Source organism: Mixophyes fleayi, chromosome 8 (genome assembly GCF_038048845.1).
Source record: "Mixophyes fleayi isolate aMixFle1 chromosome 8, aMixFle1.hap1, whole genome shotgun sequence".
Taxonomy (NCBI): domain Eukaryota; kingdom Metazoa; phylum Chordata; class Amphibia; order Anura; family Limnodynastidae; genus Mixophyes; species Mixophyes fleayi.
Genome location: NC_134409.1, coordinates 5,730,007 through 5,746,380, shown reverse-complemented (window position 1 = coordinate 5,746,380; position 16,374 = coordinate 5,730,007).

Genomic DNA, 16,374 nt, shown 5'->3' with positions numbered 1-16,374 from the left:
TTCCACCATATTTATAAGCCTAATATTGTTTAATTCATCATTCACAATATTACTTCTAACAATCCCCAGTTTTCACTACCAGGTTCTACCTATCTCCACTCAGATCACCACTTACCTTCTACCCACCACTATCGCATCTCCAGATCCAACTTCCACGGTCAACAGCTCCTGTACAACCACACCAGGGCAACCTACTAGGAGCAGCGCTCCACGGCTACGGGTAGATGAGGATTACTTTATGTTTAGGTTTACTATTTGGAGGATCCTGTGTCTATTTCCCACAGTACCCTAAACTATACAATGCATTGCTTTTTAACAGAATTACAGTGGAATGTTAGGCTAACATTGAACAATATGTTTTACCTCCATGTTCACAATCTAAAAAAATTAAATTTGGGCTTTTAGTGGTCATTTAATATCATATTTTAGTGATAAGATTGTCAGCAGGCCGTTGACATCAGTCAGTCTTGGACTAGGTCCATTTTCTTTACAAGGATTCTGTAATTTCAGTGGAATTTATTATTCTTGAAAAGCACACAGTAGATCATATGTAGGCATGCAACACAGAGGACCCTGTATAGCAGATCTTGACAGCAAGAGAAACATCTCATGGTTTCTGACGTAACAACTTTGGAACGGCAACCTTCAAAGCTCAGCTCACAATTTTAGATTTCTTTTGGGAAACGCACAGAATTCCAGTCATCTAGCTTCCCACTACTAATTGTTACTCAGCCCTTCCAGGTCAAAGGCGGTTTCCCTCACTACACAACTCTGATCTGAATCATTCTCATGTGTGAGCCACAGGGAAAACTATCCCTAATGACTTTCTGAGGCATAACATAGCAGAATTGCCGGACATTACGTGCGTTACTGTAAAACCGATCTTTACAACTGTAACAGTTTTTATCTACAGTCTTTGAACTAGAACAGAAATTCCGAAGCCAATATTCAAGCAGTCCCCAGGGTAAATCAGTGCATCATTACATTGTTACTTAACAAGTCTTAAGTAAAAGTTCCACTTGTATCAGATTGACTTTCTCTTACTCTCTGCACTGAAATCCCACAGATGTGGTGTCAGGGTTATGGACTCACCAACATTTCCAAAGAGATATCCACAAATACACTTACTTTGAATATAATATTTAACATGTCTGTCTTCCTGATAAACCTTTATATTCCTTTATAACACACACGTGATGCTTATATATACGTAAATTCCTGTAAATAATATCTGTATAACCTGTGAGTTCTGATGTCATGGAAAATCTGTGTATTATAAGGAATAACTTATGTATTACAAGGAATAAATCATTGCGGATATTAGAAGTAAATTTGGATTTCCTTGACTTGTATAAAAGCAATCACTTTATAAGTTCCCAGTACTCCTTGGTGACTTATAATATTCTGATTCATTAAGGAAAGGAAAGCAAAAAAAGGAGTAACTTTGCCCCTTGGCAAAACCATGCTGCATTGGAGGGGGAGGGGCAAATTTAAAATGTGATGGCAGATTTATATTTGGGATAGGGCAAGTCCTTTAAATTTCAGTGTACAAATAAATCTATCAAGTATTTGTGTGCTAGATTAAAAAACAGCCAGTATTTTCCTTATGTGCAAAACAATAAACTAATTTGCACCCCTTGCATTGTAACATGGTTTTGTCTTGCTAATTTGTTGCCTTGCTTTCCTTAATGAATCAGGACCTACATACATGTTATTGGACCTAGATGAAATTTCAATAGCTAATAACGGTGCAATCGGCATGTTGCGACATCAGAAGATATTGATTACATATTGAACCTCCCCCAGCTTCTGCCATTACTAAACAATGCTAGTTGTTGATACTGATCATGTGACCACTGTGAGCGGTTGCATTTTGAGTCCGCCATTATCTATGCGCTCAACTCTGAATTTGGCGGAGTTTGATCAGCTCGCAGCAATAGTGCAGTCACAGCCATCACATGACCTAGCCTAAAATTAATAGCTACCATGTAAAACAAATACAGAAACGGCTATTGGGACTGTGTGTGTGTTCTGGCATGTTATGAGGGATAACAAACACCCAGAGGAAATTAGTGTGGAGTCCCATGACCTGCGTATATGCATTGTATGGACAAAAGTATTTGGATGCTTGACCATTACACCAACAGGGACTGTAATGACACTGGATTCAGATACATATACTTTAACAAGTTAACCCGTGCATGATACTCATGCATTCTAGTCAAATCAAGCTACTTAAGGTCTTAAAAAGGTTCTTGTCATGCATTTGGACCTAGCCCAGGCCTCCTCAGGGGAAGAGCGTTACTTCCCGACGCAAGCGGCCTTTTTAATGTGTGTTCATGAGGTAAAATTACCTCACGAAAATGAGTTTGACCCCTCAACTCGTAAATTTAGCCTTTACTACCCCTCCCACGGGGGGAAGGGGGGATGATGGAAGTTAACTGACTTGACTATTCTAATTTTTTTGTCAAATAATGTCAGTATACCAAATTTCAGGTCAATTGGATGAGCCCTTTCTGAGAAAATAGTTTTTTCCACACACACACACACACACACACACACACACTAACGCACGCCTCTACACATGTGTGTTCATGAGGTAAAATTACCTCACGAAAATGAGTTTGAGCCCTACCAAATTTCAGCCCTTTTTGAATTTTTTTCCCACACACACTATGAATTTAGTAGGTCAGTGTATAACTCTGCCCAGCAGGTGGCGCTGCAACTTGTTTGTTTTTTTTCCACACACACACAGACAGACGCCACTAAGCATTTATATATTAGATATGGAGTTGGTCCCCCTTTTGCAGTGATAACAGTTTCCACTCTTCTTGGGAGGTTTTCCACAATATGTGGGAGTGTTTCTGTGGGAATTTGTGCCCATTCATTCTGTAGATCATTTATGAGGTCAGGCACTGATGTTGGACGAGAAGGCCTGGCTCGCAATCTCCGTTCCAGTTCATCCCAAAGGTGTTTGATGGGGTTGAGGTCAGGGCTCTGTGCGGTCCAGTCAAGATCTTCCACACCGAACTCATCAAACCATGTCTTTGTAGTCCTTGCTTTGTGCACTGGGGCACAGTCATGTTGGAATAGAAAAGGGCCTTCCCCAAACTGTTGCCACAAAGTTGGAAGCATAGCATTATCCAAAATGACATAAATATAGATGTCAAAGTCTGTTTATAACCGAAATAGATTCTATACCTGTAGTAACTAAAATGTTCCTTCTGAACTAAATCTGTGACTTGCCAGTGCTGAAAGTAGGCCTTTTTAAACAGCTATTTGGAGTGGAGACGCTTCTCTATCTTGCATCCTTCTGCAGCATCTCCACAGTCATTGTTTTCAGACTCACAGGTAACAGAAATGGTGATGATTATTATTGTTGCTGTTGTTGATTTCTAAGATGCCACATTGTTTCCGAAGCGTCTTCAAGAGGGAAAACAGAACATATATAAGACAGCAACACAGATGTAGCATACTTGCCGACTTTTGCAGGCAGCTTTCCGGGAGGAGGTCCGTCGAGGGGGACATGGCCACGCTAGGCTCTGCCCCCTGTCAATCTCAGGCAATTTTAGCCAATCGCAGCAGGGGACGGGGCCACAATGACACGTTTAGCCCCGCCATCTTCAACAACGCCAAAATCTGGATCCGGGATTTTTTGCCTGCTCTCTCGGGAGTCCGGGAGAACTCCTAAAAATTCGGGCGTCTCCCGAACATTCCGGGAGAGTAGGCAACTATGAGATGTAGGCAAAATAAAAGCAGCCATGAGAACAAAGAATGATATGGTCCCTGCTTCTGAGAGAGGTTACAGTTTAGTGTGAAAAGGGCGGATCTGAAAAGAGAGGAGCGATGGTGTACCAGTGTGGGCAGTCTATGGCTGCCGATCAGAAGCGGCACAGGCAAATGGAGTTACAACCATATCCAACACCACAGTAAAGAACAGCGCCCCCGTGTCTCAAATCCATACTATATAAGTTAAAGTAATATTTTAAAAACAGGCAATGTCCGTTATCAAAGTATACAGAAATTGTCATTACAGTAAATTGCATAGAATCAGCTCTTAGGTATACGCACTTATAGAAACAGTAAGATAAAAAAAATCAGTTGTAATATAGCCTCATTCAAATGTTTTCAGCAGCTACAATTCGTCACAATTTCAATGATTAAGTTGAATATCATCCAAAACAACATATTTGCAACCACTTAGTTCTGCAGCTTTGTGGTATCTATACAAAAGCTGATGTTTTATCCATGGGAGATTGTCTATTAGACAAGTGCTGTGTATAGGTGAATTATTGTAAGAACATTTTTCAAAATATTTTTAATTGCTTTGCGGGTATAGTATGTTTATTTTATAAATTACCTTTATTAATAAACTGTGGATGTGAGACACAGGCACTGTTCTTTATTGTTTTGTTTTTTTTAAAAGAGGTCAACTCTTTTCACAGCTGCCGATTCAGGAATCCACAATAGTATTTTTTAGTGCTTGGTATTTTGTTGTGTTACAGCCATGTCCAGTGCTGCAGAACCAAACCTGAGGATGAATAGCAAACTTTTTATACATTATCAGGCTGAAACCCCCATTAACAAAAGTTCTAATGGGTTTTGATACAAAGAGCTTTTTTAACCCTTTCACCCATACCGGACTGTATCTCGGGAGCAGCTGACAATTACTGCAATATTTGTTTAATACATTGTAGCAATGAGGGATTTTTTTTATATCGCTGTGACGAGATTACATGTTGCCCGAATGTGACTGTTCCTGATAAAAATGCCTCTATACCATTGAACTATGTTACTTTCAAAAGAAATAACATTTATCAAGCTCTCTGGTCATTGTGATGATGCTAGTTTAGACTAGAGCAGGAGTCGGCAATCCACGGCGCATGTGCTAGACGTGCCACGCTGACCACTTCTGTCTGGCTCGCTGGCGCTGCAGCTGCTTCTGTAATGCAGACGTTTCGGCCGTCATCGGCTGCTTTACTGAAGCAGATCCCAGGTTTCTGGAACGGAAGATGGTCTCCAAAGGTAAGTAAGTGCAGCACTAAAAATTGAGGGGCACATCTAATTGGCATAATATGAATTGGGGGTACAGCTGTGGCATACTATGAATTAGGAGACAACTGTGGCATACTATGAATTGGGGGGACAACTGTGGCATACTATGAATTGGGGATACAGCTGTGGCATACTGAGAATTGGGGGTCAACTGTGGCATACTATGATTTGGGGGTACAGCTGTGGCATACTATGAATTGGGGGTACAGCTGTGCCATACTATGAATTGGGGGTGCAACTATGGCATACTATAAATAAGGGGTACAACTGTAGCATACTATGAAATGGGGGTACAAGTGTGGCATACTATGAATAGGGGTACAACTGTGGCATACTATTAATTGGGGGACAACTGTGGCATACTATTAATTGGGGGACAACTGTGGCATATTATGAATTGGGGGGACAACTGTGGCATACTATGAATTGTGGGGACAACTATGAGGCATGATATGAATTTGGGGCTGAAATATGTGGCATAATACAAAGTGGGACACTACTGTGTGGCATAATTTAAGCTGGCGCACTACTGTGTGGCATAACATGAAGTTTTATTTGCGGGTCCCATTACCATTAATATGGTATTAAAATATCAGGCTTGCTATTAAATAACATATTTACATTGTATAGCGATACAAGCTTCCTGAGTGGATGGACTCCGCTCCCTTGCTCTGCTCCAGAGAAGCTACAGAGAAGAAGCAGACAGGGCAGAATACAAGTTGCAAAGTAGGTGGACCTTAAACCGATGATACTTTACTATTGTCATTCTGGCTCTTCAGTGTTGTAGAACTACAAAGCACAGCATGTCCTACTAAAGGGCTAGCTGGAACTTGCAGTTCCAAAATATTTGGAAAGCCATAGGGTACATTGTATACAGTCAGCCAGATAACAGATACGTCTCCAGATAAGTCTACTCGCGTCGCAATTATATGAACGCGTGTAATGGTCCTAGGCTTAGTTTTCAAAATGGCTTTAAAATTAATAAATGAGCAGTTTGCTGTAAGAACTTTCTGCAAAGTTGCCATGATAGATTGTTGCGTTATAACTGGCAGTAAGTAGATTTATAGCACCACGAATTAGACAGGGAATAAAATTAATGAAGATTCTGCCACAGATGCGGCATTTGTGAATACAGCGTTACATTACGTCACATGACTAGGACTAACATTCTCCGCAGATAGCAACCTGATGCAGAGAACGGGTTAACTAAACATAATCCCATTTATTTTCTTTTACAATGACCAATAATATTTAATGTTACACGTTAAAACAAAATGCATTTTAACGAGTGTTCCCCTTTAATCCACAGTAGAGTTAAATTATATTACTCAGAAAAATCACAACTACCAAACAATTACTGCAAACATCTCTTTTCCATTTAGCTAATTACTTGGAGTTATAGCAATTGATTAATAATTTACAGTTTTGTAAATAATAGCTTTTGGCTTGTGATGTTTATTATAAAGAATTCCCAAGGACCACTCCAAAAAGCATTTAAGGAATGTTCTGCTTTTCTTTAATTGCGACAGAATTGAAGTATTCTGCAGCAGATGTTTGTAAAGGGTGAGGCCCCCGACTTCTAAGCAGTGCGATGAGCAGCACATATAACGGGATCAAGGATGACCTGGACTTACAGGGTTACGTGTCTTAGAGGGGACCTCCACCCAAGCTCAGTGTGTGGGGCCAGAATGTAGAAATATACATTGACTGAGTGACCTGATGCTGTTTTTCTCAGTTTATTAATCTGAAGTGGAGAATAAGGCGGGCAGTGTAGGGATTCGCAGGCAGTTGCAGAGTTGTGCACTGTGTTTTTCATGCAAGAGTGTCTGTATAGAAATAAAACAGAAATTAGAACTTAGAAATTAGCAAGATGTCCCAGCAATATAATTCATTTATATAGTTTCAGCATGTTCTAGAGCATTGTTTGTGATGAGATCATTCTAAATCCCCTAAGTACAGGATACTAGGATATCCTGCTAGTGAGTCCTCAGTCCAGACATAGGTATTGGGCATAGTTAAAGTTTAAAATGACAACTGTCCGCAATAAAAACTGACAGCTTTGACACTTGCAGTGAAATCACTAGGTCCTTAGTGGGACGGAGATGGTATACAATAGATATTCCAAACCACACCGTCCTTGGTTTGATGACAGCACTGCCATGTAATTTCCCACTTCCTACTCAACTTTTTTAATAGTTTTGAGAAAATATGATTATGTTGGCCAGCACAGTGGCTCAGTGGTTAGCACTTCTGCCTTACATCACTGGAGTTATGAGTTCAATTCCCAACCATGGCCTTATCTGTGTGGAGTTTGTATATTCTCCCCGTGTTTGCGTGGGTTTCCTCCGGGTGCTCTGGTTTCCTCCCACACTCCAAAAACATACTGGTAGGTTAATTGGCTGCTATCAAAATTGACCCTAGTCTCTGTCTCTGTCTGTGTGTGTGTTAGGGAATTTAGACTGTAAGCTCCAATGGGGCAGGGACTGATGTGAGTGAGATCTCTGTACAGCGCTGCGGAATCAGTGGTGTTATATAAATAACTGGTGATGATGATGATGATGATGTAAAGAAGATCACAATCACTCACCATTTGACACCAGATTCAAGAAAAGTCCAGAGGCTTCTTGACTTTCCTGGCATTAACCGAAAGCCTAAATCGAGTGCCCCCGAGCTGCACGTAAGGAAAAGACTTCTCCAGAACAACAAAAAAGGAGTTTGGTTAAGAAAAATGGTAAAGGACGGTGCTGGTTGCCAGAAGCTAAAGATTTCTACAATGACTGGTTCATGTTTCCCGTTTCTACTTCCTACTGTCTCTCCTAATTTCAACCATGCCGCACCCCCACTGCACAGAGATGCCAGGATTCTGCCATACTGTACCCCCCCACCACACCAGCTACAATTGTTATTTTGCTACCTTATGTCTCCCCCACAACTTAGATTGTAAGCTTATTTGGGCATGACCATCTTAACTTTCTGTTTCATGTCATTATATGAAATTTATTTATGCCATGACCCCCTGGATGTAGAGCGCTGCGTAATATGTCAACGTTTTATAAATAATGCTTAATAATAACTTCACATTTTACAGAAGAAGAAGAAAGCAAAGTAAAACCTTACCGATAAATAGGATTCAGTGTCCATTTCAGTTGTTTAATGTCCTGAATTTATTTATTATATATCAGTCCCTGGCATCTATTTCAAGCGCTATAATAAACACCGGAGTCTACAGAACTTTCCTTTCCTCAGACTCCTGCCGTGAGGAAGGACATCAGAATTCGGGGGGACAAAGTCCAGATCTACCCCCGGCCTCAATAGGAAAATAATTTCTTCACTATACAAGCCAGAAAGTCTTAGAACGTGTTTACATATCAGCATTTACTATGCCGCACAGTTTAGGGATTGCATGTTTAGACTCTGGTTATAATAATAACCAGATTGGTGCAGTGTGTAAATATTGCACTGTATTAGAGAGATTTATTTACACGAGTCAGGAGAGAAATATACACAATTGACATCTTTCTTTTCATTCTGTGATTTGCTAAAATAAAACTTATTCCAGCAGTAGTCAAAGAGCTTCTGTACACAGACAGGCTGGAGCTGTACATGGTCACAGGTTACTAGACATTGTCACTAGCTCAGATCTGCCAACAGCGTTCAATTTCAGAGCAGTGTCTCGATTTTCGTTGTGTGAAGTGGATGGGTTTTCTATATTTGGGGTAGTGTCCTTCCAAAATGTGCAGGGCTAGCTCTATCAATAGGCAACACAGGCAGTCACCTGGGGCACCAAATTTTGGGGGAACCCAAAGCACTGATTTCTTTACATAATAGGACTGATTCATCAAGGGACGCAAAATGAACGAACTGTGCGCTCGCTCGTTTAAAAATGCAGGTAAATCCGGCATACGCACACCCCCATTCAGCTACAAGCGGATCAGAAGATAAGTCTCTTGTTGTATACGGGTCTAGGTGCGCTCTGCTCTAACAGACAATACACTGTAGGATACGTCCAGTACATATGTGGAATATAAAGACCCAGAAGAACACAAAGGAAAACGAAAGTGATCACGTACCTTTGAGATGCCCAAAACTTGAATCGGACGCTGCTGCATATGTTTGAACTTTCAGGGCAAGCGCGCTGCAATTTAACGGTAAATGGGACAAGTGTCCGCAATTCTGTTCCTTAATGAATCAGGCCCAATGTTGCTAATTCCGTGTCTTGTTTTTGACAGCATTCCCAACAAACTGCCCAACCCTCCTCAAAACAGGTTAGAAGCGGTGTCGATGAAGCATCTATGAAGGTAGTGTGATACCCCGTGGGAGAGAGGCTGTGCAATCAGGCCCAAAAAATTAGGGTGTGGTTTGGGTGGAATGGGCGTGGCATCTGAAGTGTTGTCTACCAGGTTTTTTTCGCCAGAGATAGAGTTGCACCCCATACATCAAAAGATCACAGTGAGGGTAAGATTTCCCCCAGTAGGGTAAGTTTGCCCCCATTGGTGAGATTATATTTAAAAATAATCAATTCTAATTCTAAAATGAAAGAAAAACATAAAAGCATTTTTTCAGTGGTCAACATTTTTTGCATGTTTTTTTTATTTATTTATGAAATATTTTTTTCCTGTTTAACTTTTAATTATTATTTATGTTATTTATTATACTATAAGTTAACTCTTACTGCTCGGGGCCTGTATCGTGTATCACTCAGCTACCCAGACATTAGGGGGTAAATGTATCAAGCTGAGAGTTTTCCCTAGGATGTAACTGTCTCTGAAGAGTGACCTCCACCGGTCACATCTATAACAGCCCAAGCACCTGTATTACAGGCTCCTCTCTGCCAAACTCTAACAAAATCAGTCCGCAAAGTAAGTGACTCATTTAATAGTTGGCAAATGTGAAATAGGTCAGCGAACAGTTTCATAATAAAATGTCTTACAATTTGGAAACAGTTCTATAGCAATGTTACAAATAGTAACACTTATCACAAATGATTACTGAGTAATTGAATAAAACTTTATTCAGCACAGAGTGGTGTAATTATAGTCCAGTCTCCTCCGTCTGACTCTCCTCTGTTTCTTCTCTTACATTATTCTTTCCGTACAGGATATTTATTCTGCCCTGCGTTCGTTTCTCATTTTATCCTAAATTTGCTTCTTTTACTATACACATATTCTTACTGTTCTTGTTCAGTTCTGCACCTTTCATTCTGCTGTTTACCATATTACCTCTAAACTTACTCGTCCTCTTTATTGGATTTATTCAGTGCTTCCCAAGTCACATCCTCAAGAACCCCCAACAGTCCAGGTTTTAGGGATACCCATGCTGGAATAAAGGTTCTTTTAGTTGCGCCTCGATTATTTTGACTTATCCACCCGTGCACAAGCAGAGAGTCACCTGTGCACAAGCATGGATAGCTATAACAACTGAAATATTAGGGGGTCTTGAGGACTGGATTTGGGAACCGCTGGACTTGACTCTGCCAGGCTCACTCTATCCCTAGATTCAAGTTACCCCTACTCCCCCAGCCCCTTTCCTAGAAGGCTTCAGATTCTTGCTATCTCTAGGCTTCAACCAAATGGCCCCTGGAGCCCACAGATGTAGACAAATAGTGCCAACGGTGTTGGTGCTCTAGTGCTAAGCAACTGGAAGACAGGCTATGTGTGATACATAGTTCCAGGTCCACATTCAATGCAGGTTAGATTGCTCGATATATATCGCAGTCGCAGGCTCCGATAAGCTGAGCAATGAAGAGATTGCTTGGTGGCCTCAGAAATTGCACCAAAGTCAAGGGGCCTGTAGCTATACCTCAGGGCAAAGACAGCTACCACAGCAGAAGGGGACGCAGCTATTGAGGGACTTCCAGCTGCGGCTGTGTTGGGGGTGTGAGGGGCTCTTCTGTCAAAGTCCCATTTGTACCCTGGACGGTACATGGCGATACAAAATGATGCTATTGGGCCCACAAATTTTTTGCTTTGTTGCTGTGTGTCCTCTCCCCTATTGCCTCCAAGCTACGGAACTCCACCATATCAGTATAAAACTAATCACTATTCAATTAATATCTGAAACACATCCTGTCCTAGCAATTCTATGGACACATGTAAAATAGGAAAGAGAAAATGATCTACAAACCACCAGCAGGAACTCTGCAATTCGGCGTCAATGCAAATCCGGTCTTGACAGCAACATTACTTGCAAATGAGATTGACAACACAGATTCTAGTGTTTAGAGATAAAGCTCCCCGTCACAGTAACTTTTAGAAATCAGTGAAAATATAATTGCAAAACTTATTTTATTCATATGAGCAAATCTGTATTTTATATGATCACAAGTAGTTTTGCAGTTATTAAGCAAAAGAGAACTTATTATACTTAGAGTAAACTATATATTTGTTAACCATATAAGGAAAACAAAGTCCAGTTTTAGATACATTCTATAGTTCCCTTTATAAACAATCGCTCCAAGCGTAAGATAACTGTGAGCGAACGCTCATGTCCATCGCACCTCATTTTTTACAAACACTTCCTAATTTTTCATTTTTACTAACTCTTGGTGTTGGCATTAATAAGACTCGGTAGCTTTGAAGAAACTCCAGAAGTCGATTCCATTTTTCCAGCAGTTCTGCCAAAACCTGGAAACACTAATTTTATCTGCTAATTTCCACTGCACGGTTATTGGAACTTTGGCTTCCAAACAGCTTCCAGGATCACATAGTCCAGCGTGTGTCCGCACTGTCAAGCACATTTGGTTCTTTATATTTTGTCATCTAAAACCAAACTGCTTAAAGTGGGCCTATCACCATCTAAGTTATACTCTAAAGACCACAACTCTTCTCCCGGTAATAAGCAGAAGAGCTGAAAATTTGTGATTTATTGTGCAATTAAAGTGAAATCAGCGCAGCTTTAATAACCTGCGTCTCATCTCAACTCTGTTAATTACACCGCTTACCGTGTAGCGTGGCTGGTGGTAGAGGAATGGATGGGGCATGTTGGACCCTTAATATTATACTTGGCATGTTAGACCACTTATGCCAGACTTGGAAGGAGAGGATAAATGGATTTGGTATGTCTGATTTCTAATATCACACTTGGGGGTAGAGGGGGGATGGGAGGAGAATGTTAGACCACTAATGTCCCACTTGGGGGTAGAGGAGGGATGGGAGGAGAATGTTAGACCACTAATGTCACACTTGGGGGTAGAGGAGAGATGGGAGGAGCATAATAGACCACTAATGTCACACTTGGGGGTAGAGGAGAGATGGGAGGAGAATGTTAGACCACTAATGTCACACTTGGGGGTAGAGGAGAGATGGGAGGAGCATAATAGACCACTAATGTCACACTTGGGGGTAGAGGAGAGATGGGAGGAGAATGTTAGACCACTAATGTCACACTTGGGGGTAGAGGAGGGATGGGAGGAGAATGTTAGACCACTAATGTTACACTTGGGGGTAGAAGAGAGATGGAAGGAGAATGTTAGACCACTAATGTTACACTTGGGGGTAGAGGAGGGATGGGAGGAGAATGTTAGACCACTAATGTTACACTTGGGGGTAGAAGAGAGATGGAAGGAGCATGTTAGACCACTAATGTTACACTTGGGGGTAGAGGAGGGATGGGAGGAGAATGTTAGACCACTAATGTTACACTTGGGGGTAGAAGAGAGATGGAAGGAGCATGTTAGACCACTAATGTTACACTTGGGGGTAGAGGAGGGATGGGAGGAGCATGTTAGACCACTAATGTTACACTTGGGGGTAGAAGAGAGATGGAAGGAGCATGTTAGACCACTAATGTTACACTTGGGGGTAGAGGAGGGATGGGAGGAGAATGTTAGACCACTAATGTCACACTTGGGGGTAGAAGAGAGATGGAAGGAGCATGTTAGACTACTAATGTTACACTTGGGGGTAGAAGAGAGATGGAAGGAACATGTTAGACCACTAATGTTACACTTGGGGGTAGAATAATTTCCTACTCTTTGGAACAGAAGGTCACGTTGTGTAAGCATGTTTACAGAGACGTGCCGCTTATTGGATATTCATTACCATCAGTTTTGAAAAACACTTTTTAAAATGTCAATTTTAGTTTAGTGACCTATGTAGAGAAGAGTGATAGGTCCATGTGGATTTGTCCTGTGTGACACCCTCAGAGTCAAGCTTGAGTTTTGAGCCAGTTTTAGTTGAAACTGAACAATTTGTCTCTTGCCTGTTAATCATGTTGAGTAAACCCGTCATGTGAGCTAGATTTCACGCTATTGAGATTGTCAAGATTGAGAGTGCACTCAAGGCAGGATATTGCTAATCTGTTGTATGTGTGGGTCGAGTCTTGTGCAGTTCATAGATAACTTGCTATAATAAACTTCATACAAGGACTTTACATGCACGTAGCCAATCAGAGTGGCTTTCTTATTCTCTAGACATTCCGATTGGTTACTCACGAACAGGTCGTTTTGCTATCATTCGCATTGTGTCTCTTAGCCGAGCACATTGTTCGTCATACTGCATCTTTAACCCATGGATTAACAATTTATTATTTCAGAAAAGAAAAGGTAAGATCCCTATAGATTAGGATATGGCACAGATGAAATGGGTAATCGATTATTTATAATAAAGAATTTTTTACATGGTTCCCGTGTCTTTATTGACCAGCAGTTTACTATGTGTCCAAGTGGAATCTGTACAAGCAACTGCATGCCCTGGCAGCTACTGGCAGCCCTGGGTACGCTGACACTTGTAGTTCTATATTTGCCACACATAGGGGTCTATGCATCATGCAAATTTTTGACTTAACAGATATGGAAACAGCTGTTTATGCATCTTGCAAGTATGTTTCCTATGTATTACATGCCTAACACAGAAATCTCCTCCGTTTAGGCTAATACCGTGCAGCATCGCAGTCCCAATAGATTAATATGGGAAATGCAATGCTCTGCAATGCATTAAGCTGTGATAAGCTTCGCATTGTACAGACAGGTAATGCCATCTCAGTATGGCGTTACCTGTCATTTCCTATGGGTTCTGCTGAAGCCTCTCTGACTTTGCAGAATCCGATACAGTGTTAGTGCGCACATCACTTTCTCCTATCACCGGCAGCGCTAAGCTGCTGGTAAATAGGGCAAATAGATTGCAGGAGAGGGGTCACTTCACCGGGTAGCCCCGCCATGGTGCATCTTAGCTGTACATAAATATGCATCACTGCGATATATATTTATCAGCATCACGTCCTATGATGCATAGACCCCTTAGTCTACATGCCCTTTCTGTACATACATTGCAAGTATAACTTACCACGTACTCTAAATTCCATGTTGTTTTATTGCGCCCATCTCTAGATCAGGCCGCTGGGGGAAGCGAGCACTGGATACCGATTTATAAACTAGATCACTGGGATGTGTTTATGTTATAAGAACACAAATTACATTTACTTTCACAATTTATCTGTAAAAAATAGTTGTTACACAAAACAGCATTTTTTAAGAATATTAAAAACATAGCTTTCCACTGGTCATAAAACCCCCATTAGGACCAGAAATGTCTTTAAGTTTCAATTTACACCAGCACACTTCTAGAATGTTAATGTTTACCTAGACTTTGCACAAGTTGTTAACAACTGACAGTGTAGAGCAGGATCATCTTTAACAATAACATAGGAACACATTAATAAAAGCCACAGCTAGCAAACTGGTTAGATGTTATAGGCTATTAATTCAATGTCTGTTATAGTCTGTTATGGCATATATAAAACATTATATGGAAACCATAGCGTTCTGCAATAGAGGAATTAGCTTTGTCTAATGTAACCAGCAAAATGTATTGTGAACATTGTACATCTGCCAACATTTCAACACATTTTCCAAACCTACACACGTCACACTCTGCACACTCGCCCACACTTAGGAGTATATTTACTAACCTGTGGGTTTGAAAAAGTGGAGATGTTGCCTATAGCAACCAATCAGATTCTAGCTGTCATTTTGTAGAATGTACTAGCTAAATGATAACTAGAATCTGATTGGTTGCTATAGGCAACATCTCCACTTTTTCAAACCCGCAGTTTAGTAAATCTAGCCCTAAGTGTAGATTGAATAATCTGCGGCTTTCCGGCTGTGGTGGAACTACAGGTCCCAGAGTACCCTGACGGATTTCCCACAAAGGATGAAGTAGAGACTGGGTTACATTACTGAGGTCACGGGGAAGGTCCAATTTGGAACATCACCCTCCCTTTCTTAGATATCCAACAGGGCCTGAAGACTCGTTGTTCGCTCCTCCTAACATTGCGATTTAGATGGGACAGTCCCAATTTGAGGGCTCTGTCCCACCATCCAGATCAGAACAGGTTTATCCCAATCGTCAGGAGGTATACTGCTCACCGTGCTCTCTACAGCGATTAAGAGATTTGGATGGGAAGAAAAGAACAGGGCAGCCACCGCTTCAAAAGCACTAACCACGCCTCATCAATGTGTGACCACGCCCCCATTTTGTCGTGCCACGCCCCTCTTCCCGATGCTGCCTACCAAAATGTTGGAAGTTTTGCCTTGTTATCTTCGGCCAGGAACCATATTACCATGAGCTCCTAGCACAGGAAACTTCAATCCACCCTGTCCTCTTCTACTGAGCTGATCAGCCCTGTTTTCCTGCACTAGGAGCTCAAAGTTCAATACAGACCTTGGTTTTATTTATACATTATTTACATGGCACCAACATTTTCTGCAGCATTGTGCAAGCAGAGTGATTATTTTTTCAGCCACATTGTTTGCCTCCCCAGTGAGCGTGCCATCTAATCTCCTTACCACAGGCACACAAACACACACACTGACATACACAGACAAAGACAGACAGACACACGTACAGACACTCACATACACAAACTTAGACAGACAGACACTCACATGCACAGACAGACAGACACTCACATGCACAGACAGACAGAGATAAAGACACTTAGGGGGGAATTCAATTAGCCGAGAAGCGTCTCTGTAATGTCCGTGAGATAATTTGCGGCAGAGATCTCTGTAAAATCTCTGCTCATTGTTCCTCACAACCGATAGAGATTTTTACCGTAATTGCAGACAATTGAAATTTCCCCCTTTACCGTGAGACATTAGACCGCAGGTGTAAAACAGAGCAAGCTGCAAACTACAATGTACAGTGCTCCGCGATAACAGTCGTTTATAATAAATAGCCCTCTTTGTCTGTATGAAGTCTGTGGGAAATAACTTGTATTCCAGGCAATGTAAGACAGCTGACGCCTTTATTACTACTAAAGTCAAAGGGAATGAATTCCGCTGTTCTGTGAAGAATTCCACTGCTCGCTATAAGCCTATAT